We start from the raw sequence: 11,226 nt of genomic DNA, 5'->3' as shown, positions 1-11,226 counted from the left end.
GCTGTCCTTCAGATGAGATGTAAAACTGAGGTCCTTAGTGTCTGAGGTCATAAAAGATCCCTGGGCATCCTATGGAAGAGTGAGGGTGGTGCCCTGATGCCCTGGCTGTGCCCTCTGTGCCCCTTTCATATCTGGCCTCCTAATCATCCCCTAAACCTAACTGTTGAATTCTCCCCTGCCCTGTCATCACCTTAGCTACTGTGTGGTGAGCATACTGGTGCAGAATGGCTGCCGTCGCATCATCCAGGTGGGGGCTACTCAGTGGTGGGGGCTACTCAGTGGTGGGGGTTAAAGTGGCTCCCCACTGGTTCTGTAAAGCTCTTTGGGTGTCTTGAAAAGCACTATGTAAATGTAATGCACAATTAGGCTGCTTTAGCTGCAAAAACAGACAAAAAGTTTCAGTTTTTGTCAAGATGGTGGAAGAAGTACCATATTTGAACAAATTTGAATATGTATTTTTATCGTTGATAGTTTTCTACAGTGTTTAGATTTTGCAGGGGTCAAGCTACATCATCGGTAAATATTCAGGTCCAGTAACATGCAAGATGATGACTGCCATTTGTCTGAGAACATGCACTGTGTTTTCAAGCAAACATACTGCATGCATTACATTAATGGCTGCTAAGGAAATTCAGTACGCGATTCTGGATGCAATCTATATGTCATGCTGTGGAACAGGCTTGGGAGGACGTGGGCTCCGTGACGGTTAGGGCATCAGAACGAAAAGAACTGTGGTACCCCGACCTCATAACTTTGGAAACCTTCTCAATGACTTTTGCCAAGCATAAGGGAACAGGAGTTTTCTACAGTTCTGACGAGGTTTGAAGAAAGATAATGTGGCTGTGGTATCCTCAGACGTTTCATCTCAAAAGGACACAGACTTTCTTTGGCACATCTAGAGAAGTCTGTAAGAGGGGCCTTTGTGATCAACTTCAGATTAGATTGAAATGTCTGGAGACTGTAGAGAATATCTTAATTTCATGTTGTTACTTTAACACTCCATTGGCTACACAATGATTCAAAATGAACAAAATGCGCACAAAAGAACACCCATAAAACACTTAATTAAAGCTTGTTGAAGATGAATTAAGGAAAGAAAAGTGTTGCTATGAATTCATATTATTGACTACTTTTATAAAAGACTTTTTAATCATCTGTTGACTTGCTTAAAATGTTGCTGTAATTTTAAAATAATCACTCTTTGTCATTGTGTGAGAAAACAGCCCATAAGAGCTGTGAGGTTCTGGGTTTATTTTTACACATCTAGCCCTGGGTGTCTACAGCATCTCACAGCAGATTGACAGCATTTAAACACCCCAATCTCGCCTTTAAGTGTCACCGTGTCTGTTATCCAAGCATCCCTGGAAAGTATTTTACAAAAAAAAAATCTGTTCTAAAACATGACTATAATATATGCAGAAAGAAACACTGACAATTATATAATTGGAAAGGCTAATATTAAATAATGATGTAAGAAAATATATTGTCTACTACCCTTGCAACTAATTATACGACAAAGTTCCTTAAAGTTTTGGGATATTTTGGGGGTGTTTTTATTTTACATTTTTTTTAACTACTGTTAATTTTGCACGATTACACCCTGTACCTTAAGGTCATACAAAACCAAACACATTTTAATTCTTGATGCTGGCAAACAATTTCAGAGGATTTCTACAGAAATGAAGGTTCTAACTAAAGAAAAATACCCAGTCCTTTACGTAGGAGAATCCTTTATGATTTCTGATGAAGAACTGTAGGGCTTTTTTCAAGTGGTTTTGATGGTCTTGTTAAGTTTTTCTTGTTATTGTTCAGCAGATAATTTTATATTGTTATATGCATGTCATCAACATCATAAATCCTGGGAGTAACTCATCTTGCTTTAAAGAGGGACTTTGAATAGAAGTTTGGTCCCAACGGCAATTTCCTGAGAAATCAGGAGCCTCTCAACAGCAAAGATCATTTAAATAACATATTCAATTTTGTTTCAGAAAAAAAAATGTAATTCAAAAGATTAAATTAAAGCCTGGAGCTTGGTTGCTTAACCAAACCTCCTTTAGCTGGTTCGATTTCGACATAGAGGAGAAGTCTGGCACGATGATTAAATTCATTCTCTGGAGTCGGCGTTTAGGCGCGAAAACAATTAAGTGCCAGCCACACTTTCCACGGCACGCTGCTTGACACAGTTTCCACATTCGAGCAGGAAACATCTGCGAAAGGGTGAAAGACAAAGTAATTACTTTGAAAGCCAACGAAAGAAACCATTGTCAACTTGAAACATTTTAATTAGTCCGGCACTATTAACAACAAACACGGTATTGCAAGGTAGCTCAACAAGTAGAGTATCTTGCTAACATTGCAAAGGTTATATGTTTAAATCCTAAGGAGGGTATATAAATGCTAACCTTTCCCTCCCCTCTAAATTTCTTTGGCTAAAAATGTTAGATAAGTTAACGTGAATGTAAGATAATTGTCATTGTGTCCTGAGTCTAGGGAATCTGTGCACGTATTTCCTGATCAGAGAATCATCTCAGTTTGTTGAGCAAAGACAAGTTTTTGAAGCAAAGCGAAGTTCGATGGGGCTTCTTTGTGATCAAACGAAGGCACATCGCTATAGCAATGGAGGACAGAGCTGCGAATACCGATCAGGTTTAATTGTGGCGGGTCTTACTACTGGTCTCTGTCAATCAGACCCTTTGAATTGAGGAAATTTGCTCTGTTCATTCTGTTAAATGATGTATCCAATTAAACATGTTAGAATTCATGATCTTCAGACAAGGTTAAATGAAAGTAGTTACTCCTGTCAGGAAGGTGATTAAATGCTGCCTACAGCAGGCACATTTATGTGGCAAATTAAAATTTTGGTCTAAAGCATGAATCTTTATGCTCGTTGGTTAATTAGCTCACAGTCTTGGTATATAAATGCCCGGTACATTTCCTCTTAATCACCATGTTCGTCTTAAAACTTACTTTAGCATCCATATTATATGGAATTTCATATTAAACCCTTTTTACGTATTCAAAATAGAGCTGGCCCTTTCAAGAGCAGACGGTGGACAAGTCCCCGGACACTACAGATCCAGATAAAATGAAGCGGAGAAATCTTTGATAAGAGACCACTTTATATAAAGAGGGAGATTAAACAATCACGTCCGCTAGACACTGGTGGAAGAGCGATACCTAAGAAAACAGAAATAAAAGAAAAACTGGAAAGACGTAAACACACAAACGTGTAACTACTGAGTATGTTCATATTAGTGTTACTTATAAGTAAAGGTTTGTGTATAGCAGTAAACTTCAAGCTAGAGTTTGAACGTGGAGCCTGCCCCAAACCCAACATTTTGACTAAATACGCTTCGAGTTAGTGAAGGTGTGTTTGGCCTCTTTTCTATTTACCTCTGATGATTGTGATTTTGTCCTTTATGGTGACATTTGCTCTTGTGGAATTTCCAGTTTCTTGTCATGTGATATGAAATGACTGACTTTCATGAATAGTGATCTTATGATTGAGGGTGTTTTCTGCTGACCTTAGAAGGATGAGATGATTGATGGATGCATCTATCCATCTATCTTCGAACTATTTATCCTAATCAGGCTCACTGGGGGAGGGGGTGGGACCGGAGGTGGATAGTTCAGGTCCAGAAAGTAAAAATGTAGACCAAGATTTTGTTTCAACTAACCGGTGGTCTATAAAGACTGTCCAAATTCACGGGCGGCATCATTCTAACTTGCTGCATTCGAAGACCAAAAGCATCAAAGCGGCGCGACAAGACTGTCCCATTTCGAAGGCTCTTTCAAATGCAGTCTAGAAATGCATCCTTCGACTTGCAATAGATGCACCCGATGGATCCTTCGCAGTCCAGCATATCCCAAGATTCATTGCACAGGGGTAAAGTGGGCGTGTCTCAGCTTGGCGATAGGAGCGGCACTTTGTGACTCAAGGGTAAAGGCGGGAACAGCTGGTGACGCAAATAGGAACTTATCCGTAGGCCAGACCGCTCCATTTAACAACGCTTTTCGTTCGACCTTCGAAGAACGCAGCCTACAAAAGGTACTCCTTCATAGACAGCGTCTTTCGAAGGACACAGCCCCTGAATCTGGACACAGCCAAAGAGTTGCAGTCACAGAATACTTAACTGGTTGCTTGAAACAAAATCTTGGTCTGGATTTTTACTTTCTGGACCTGAACTGTCCACCTCTGGGTGGGACCCATCCAAAGCAGCACAGGGCACATGGGGGGTATATCCTGGAGGAGGTGCCAGTGCGTCACAGAACACACACTATGGACCATTTAGAGTGGAGACGCTGCTGGATATCTATAAGAAAAATGACCACGGGAGTAATTTCAAGTTTCAATTAATGAAGATGTGATGATGCCAGTGAATAACCTAATGGATATGACATCTAGGTAGAAAAACAAACCACAGCACACTTCAGAAAACAAAGACATCTCAGCATGTCTCTGAAACATCACCACACATCCCAAATCCCAGTGATACTACTGCAAGTGAGAATCGAATTTAATTAAGAGCTGCAATTTTTGGAATAGCATATTCACTGCGCACAAGACAAATGAATTATTTTTGAAAATCTTCTTTTAAAGGCTGCAAAGTAATTTGTAGGGTTTGTGACAGTCAAGCGATCATGTTCTTGTACTGGCAAATATCGGTTGTCTTGAAAATTCATACATACATTTAAATAAAATTTATAGCCATGCAGTTATTGTGAAATCGAAATGTGTTTGTCTTGGATCAATATTGTATTTGGATAAATTATTCAGCTGTCTTTAAAAAGACACACTGAATAATCTTTATTTTCTAAGCTTTCCTCTGGATTCCATATAGTGCTGTGGTCTGAGACTAGACAGGGACTAGGAGGCCGGAGCTGGGAGCAGGGCTTCATGCGCATGCTCAGGAACAGCCAGCCACGTCAGTGTAGGTCTTGTTTAAACAAGTCTCAGAAACACAGAAAATAAATACAGCCCCGGGCTGGCTTCCCTTTAATGTATTCAATTAACTGGGGCATCTCTAGGGAGCTCCTGTTGGCACTTGTACACATAAGGAGATATCTGGCCCCGAGATAAATACAGAAAACCCTGGTACTCTAGAGACCAGGAAATAATGCACAGAGAGTACTCGCGTCAAACTACCCCCGGTGACAGGGGCTGTCACTGGGGGTGATTAGGCAAGATAAAGTAAGTACCGTTTTAGCAATGACCGCTAATATTAGCGTTAAGTGACAAAAAAACCTGAGCAGTGCACTAGAAACAATAAACCAGACCAGAAATGGCTGCCATTAATCTCATCAGCCCCTCCGAAGGGGAGGACCCAGCGATGTTCATTTCTAGGTGGCTGCGGCGCAACATAGCAGGCGAGGACCTCGATTTATGATCGAAAGCCGTGACACCTGAGCTAATGAACGGATCCAGCTGACCTGATTTCATACAACGAATAATAAACAGATTAAATATGCAAAAAAAAAAAAAAGGTGACAACGTGCTTGCCGAGTTTATGGGAATATCCAAAGCATGAGAATTTGGTGTATATATATGTACTATAATATGAAAATGCTGTAATTTGTGTAATTTGCATTATAATCCTGACACATCATCTGTGCTTCAGTTCACCTTATATAAATACACGATTGTGCATTGTTGCACTTTCTCCATATACGTGTGGAAAATGCTAATATTAGCCCGTGTTCCTATCGGCAACAACGTTGTCTAAAGAGAAAAGCATTAAGACAGACGTACACTTCGCAGATACAGCTAGCACTAGCACAGACGCCCCAGGTGTTTGCACCCACCCGCCCAGGTCCTCCCGGCCCTTCTTCCTCTCCTGCCCCCCGACTTCTGGGTCAGCTCCGCCCCGTTCGCGCTGCGCCCGCCGCCTTACGCGTCTCCCGGGAAGAGGGGCGGCGGGGCTTCACGCTTTTGATCATGTAGGTGCGCGCCTCGCATATCCAGGTTTTGACTTCGGGCTACATCAATTAAAGGGGAGAATTAATCCACGGACGTAGTTTAATTGGTATTACGCTTTGGCTGAGCGTGATCTTTTCCCATTAATGGATCCCGACGACATATACAAACAAATATCTCCAATTTTTTTCTCAAGAATCACACACAATACAGAATATAAGAACAGATGCTGAATGACGGTTTTGTTTAAGAAAATGGTTGAGTGATATGTCTTTTCCTGTAAAGAAAACAGATTAGGGATTAATTTCTTACCCTTTGCAAATCATTTTACTGTCTCCCCTGCTTGTCCCAGATGCCTTAAAACCCCACAGAATTTAGTTTCTATTAAAATGATTTTTTTTCCCTACCTCCACCCTTTTGTTCCATCATTTTTTTCACTATAAAATCAAGGTAACCAAGCTCATTAAGCACAGTCATTAACCATTTATTCTTATCTTTCCCAGTGCTCTATTGATAGGCAGCCCCCCCAAAAGAGCCCCATGACCCTCTGGGCTTCTGTGTGGGTCTTGACATCAATCCACTGTTACACAGCATGGCTCTTTCACTAGGGAACACCAAAATCAAATTCCCTGTAAAAAGTACAATAAATGCACAGAAATACCAGATGTCCTAAAAGGTGTGTCCCTGGCAGTGTTGACATGTTAATAAACAGAGGAGAGAACTCGGGGGAACAGGAACTTCCATTAAGTTCTCAATGCACGATGGTGTTGTGTTTCTATAATTGTGACAATGACAGACTGACGTCCGTGCAACAGAACTGGCACTTTCGTACCTGGGTCCACCTGGCTGTCCTCCCCTCATTCATAACATCCGTCGGTCTTCTCAGGTGTGACAGTTCCAGGAACCTGACGCAGCTTTGTCTGAGGACGCAAACCACTTGCGATTCAGAGTAATTTTCTTTGCCGCGAATTATTTATTTGTGTTGTAACCGGTTGTGGGTAACTGTATCGGTCACCGCTACAAATCGGTAGTCTCTCAGTGGAAGGTTCCGGGGGCAAACTGTCCCCTTTAACAGGCTGAACTCGGCTACAAGGAGGAGGGAATTTGTCCATTGGCATTAATCCCGGGTAGTGCACAATTTTCACACAACTTGTGGCTTGGCTTTGCCACAGCAGTGTTGAAATCCATTCCTCGGCCAAAGGCTGGACCATAGGATTTATGTTTGTACCACTCACTTATAAATCATTATATAATATTTTGATGCAAAGCCTTACAGAAAATTACAAAACAATGCCCTAACAGATTCAGACACAGTGAGCTGGAATATTAACCACCGAAATATTGTTATTTTGGACAAAAAGTGTCTGTCTGTCATCTGTATGGTTGGCATCAACATGACAGCAAGTAATAATACTGGGAACACTTAAGAAAATATACGCAACTTCCTTTGAATAATCTGATGGACCTGTCAATAACAACATTTAATGGAGTTATACTGTTTAGAGAGGAAAGAAAAGCAGTTTTTTTTCCAATAATGGAGTTTGTTGTACTTTGTTACACTCCAGAGAAAAACTTAATTCTCTAATTAAAGCCACTTGAGTTTTTTTTTTAAGGTTGTGGTTAATTGCATTATTATCTGTGGGGAAAAATATGCAGAGCGAGAAAACATGCAAGAACGTGAGGGAATTATTAATTAATCTCACAGATATTTTTCCCAGCAACAATTAATTATATAAGCAACACCAGAACACACAGACCCTTCCACTATTTGGCATATAGTGTAAATGTTTTAATTTTTCACTTAGAAATAACTAAAATAGCTATTAACATTCACAAAACCTATAATGAAGACAGAGCATTGCCAACAATTTCTAATAATTCAATCTTATAATTAATCACAAATGTAAATACACCGAAAGAACTTTCCATAAGCATAGTGTTTTTCTGTTGGCTCCTGAAAATGATTATTGATTTCCTTTGTGTCCAGGGATAATGAGCATCATTTCTCTGGTCCTACAGGACGTGTCCCTGAATAGCCATCTGCTGTGTAGGAATTAGCCTGATTAGCCTGACATGGGGGGGGGGCTGGTGATGGAGGGGTCGGCCTGCAGCTGTTGTGTGCACAGCTGGAGCATGGCGAACAAGCGGTCTCTCCAGAAATTGTTTAGGTCCCACCTCTTCCTCACCAAACACCCCCCACCCCCCAAAACTCGCGCTGAATAGGGATCCCCTGCAAACCTGCCCCACCCGCTTGACACTGTATCTTCTTCATCTGTTGGGAATTCCGCTTGACATCATACATTTCAATGGAATCTCTGTGGACAGAATTGAAAGTGGAGGAAATCACTCTGAAATGAAAGAACGAGATGCTACAGACGTTCTTCTCTATTAGATCAAAATGAATCACAGCAGAAAATCTTGGTCTGGATTTGTACTCTCTGGACCTTAAATCTCCAACTCTGGTAAAAGCATTTTAGAAACTGGCCCGGAAGACCAGAATGAGTAGCAGTAGGCGCCTGTTATTTCTCACCCACATTTAAACATCAGATCAGGCTTTCAAGGCATGAAAAGCCCTTAAACACAATCTCCTACTCACAATAATTCAAGAAAACAATAGTGAACTATTTATAGAGGTTTAGAAAAAAACTGAAGATTAATCGAGCATCTTCTGATTGTTTACCGATGGCTGAATATCCTTGGGATGGGAACGGTGACTCTGTCTCTGTAGGGATCCGGCCCAATGCACGGACCTGTGCTGCTTTCCACCCATGTGATAAAGAGAACGTCTGTTAAGGTTTCTGTGCATGGTGGTATTAACAGTACCAACCCCCCCCCCCCCCACACACACACACACACACACATACTCCTCCCACCCCAGCCTACCTCACCCTCCCACTGCTGTGTATCAGTGTAATCAATGACTATGAAATATCCCAACGATGATCGTGTATTAGGATGCATGGCCCTGGTGGAGGGAGCTGGTAATGACAGGGCTGGAGTGGGATTGGAGTCGGTTCAGTGACGCTCCTGTCAGTGAAACAAGCTTCAGCAGTTTCAGGAGCCTCATCAGCATGGGAGAGCACCTCTTGGAAGGGAAGTACAAAGTGCCCTCCCCTCACTCCGCCCCCCTCCCCCGAAGCGTTTCCCATTGCTTGGTTATGCAAACTAGCAGATCGCTGTGGATGCACCAACAAGAAGCTGTTTAAGGCCATCCCTGCCTGGTACTTGACCTTGCAGCAAAGGGCACCATAAATAATAGTTTGAGGAGACCACGCTTCTCTCCAGCCCCCTGAAGTGTGTGCATCAGGTTCGCTTTCCTCAGTGGCCAATCGAAACACCGCTTCACACCCACCGGCAATGGCCCAGCACCTCAGACGTCTACTTCACCTACTTCACATGTGTCTGTGCCCATGGACGCAACTAGAAATTCTGGGCCTCCTGTTAAAATGTCACCTTGGGCCCCCAACCCAATTTTACATATCGAAGGGCTCCTGCTACATGCTGGGCCCCCTGAATCTGCCAGGGTACCCCTACCCCTACCCCTATCCCGGGAACGAACGGGCGCAGGCGGGAACCAACCCTGGGCGGGCGCATAATGCAATTAAATAATAAAATAAAAACATATCGCATTTTGTATTGCATGTTTCAACCAGCACAATTAAAAAAAATATATACAGACGTAACCATGTGACCATCTTTGGTTATCTGTGGGGCTCCAGTGGATTAACTGTATTATTAAATTTTAACTGTCTTTTGCTTTGAAATCCAAACGTTCAGCAAATTCCGAGCTCAAAAATAATTTTAGCGACTGAATTTCATTTTATTGAATGGGACTTACCACAAATACTTTGTTTCTGAGGAAAAACTCATAGGAAACAAGTATAGATCATTAAGGCAGGTAACTGACATTTAGTAGAAATATTCATTATTGAGTCACGCTAATTTCATATTTACAAGGTGTTTTGCATCTAATGATTTTGAGTCAGTTTCAAAGCAGTTCATGCATATTCATCCTGTGCTTACAAGACCCTTACAGGGAAGCCGTGCACTTTACATTCATCTGATACGTCTATCCAAAGCAACCTAGGATTCAACCCCACAACCTTTGCATTGCTAGCACTAGGCTGTACCGGTGCACTAGAGGCACTACAGTAGCATGCTGCTGTAACATTATATGTCTCCATTCAGAGTTCACACATGGCTCAGGCGGCCCGACAAGGGTAAGGGAGGCTCTGAGGGTGACACAAATGGCAGGTGTCACATCAGGCCAAGGAGCACTTACGCCATCCAGAGACACCCCCGCAGCTCGCACCCGCCATTGGCCGCTGGTGTGGGCTGCCCCCAGCACCCCTGTCTGGGTTCTTCCATGGCCAGGGTCAAAGAGGGGCTCTCTGCAAAGGGCAAACCATTTGGGAAAAGCAAAGGTGAGAACTAAAGGCTGCTAAATGGCTCAGTCTTAAAATACATAAATTTGCTGCCCCCTGTGTCATAGTATCTTCTTAACCAAATTACCAGTGACCCCTGCCATTTTGTACTGTATACAGAGTTCACCTTTGGACAGGAAAAGACCCTATGATGCCTTTAGAAAAGCTTCTCGTTTTCTTTGTCAAAGACTCTTCAAGGCATGACCAACACTGTTTCAATGTCTTTATAGCCTTTGCATTAATGACTAAGCCTGATAATGCAGCAGTTAGTCACAATTTGGGTTATATTAACTTATAACATGAGACATACAACATGTAAATGCTGTGTATGCCGTGGTGAATGAAGTGTGTGCATATATACATGTGTGCATATATACATCTCCATATAAATAAACTGTACTGGATGGACAAATAAACCCTTTCCAGGTGGCACTGTGTCTCACCTCTAAAATACTTTGCGTCTTTACATCTTTATTTTCGGTTAAACCACAGAACGGACGGCAACCTGGAAAAACAACAGAAGAGCGAATCTCCACAGAGATCCTTCTGTAAACCGTTTATCAGCTAGAAATGTAATTTTCTGCATTGGTACTTCGCAAACTGATTTCACCCCAGCCCCCCCCCCCCCCGCCTGCCCGCCCCCCATCTGCATCAGGACCCCTGACATATGAATTTCACGCGACTTGTAGAAGTTTCGCTCCCTCTCCACAGGGGCATCTACCACCTGAGGCCTGTAGTGGCTCACGGAGTCCCAGCATGCTTTGGGGGGGGGGGGGTGGCATCAGGAAGCAGGTGATAGAGGGGAGCTAAATCCTAGCTAAGCGATGACATTCCCTGATTTTTAACCATTACGGAGTTTTCACAGAGTTGCAGTCAATTAATTTTATT

The 11,226-nt window shown here is 42.4% G+C and overlaps 1 long non-coding RNA gene across 1 annotated transcript; it reads right to left on the bottom strand.

Moving 5' to 3' along the window:
• Window positions 1-1,956: 1,956 nt before the first annotated feature.
• LOC111838564 (uncharacterized) lies at window positions 1,957-6,960 on the bottom strand. Its single transcript, XR_002836903.2, has 2 exons — window positions 6,747-6,960; window positions 1,957-2,207 (listed from the first exon to the last, which is right to left on the bottom strand). It is a non-coding gene; the product is annotated as an uncharacterized lncRNA (long non-coding RNA).
• Window positions 6,961-11,226: the final 4,266 nt, after the last annotated feature.

Source organism: Paramormyrops kingsleyae, chromosome 16 (assembly GCF_048594095.1).
Source record: "Paramormyrops kingsleyae isolate MSU_618 chromosome 16, PKINGS_0.4, whole genome shotgun sequence".
Taxonomy (NCBI): domain Eukaryota; kingdom Metazoa; phylum Chordata; class Actinopteri; order Osteoglossiformes; family Mormyridae; genus Paramormyrops; species Paramormyrops kingsleyae.
Note: the sequence above shows the minus strand (reverse complement) of the source record. Positions and strands in the feature narration are given on the sequence as shown.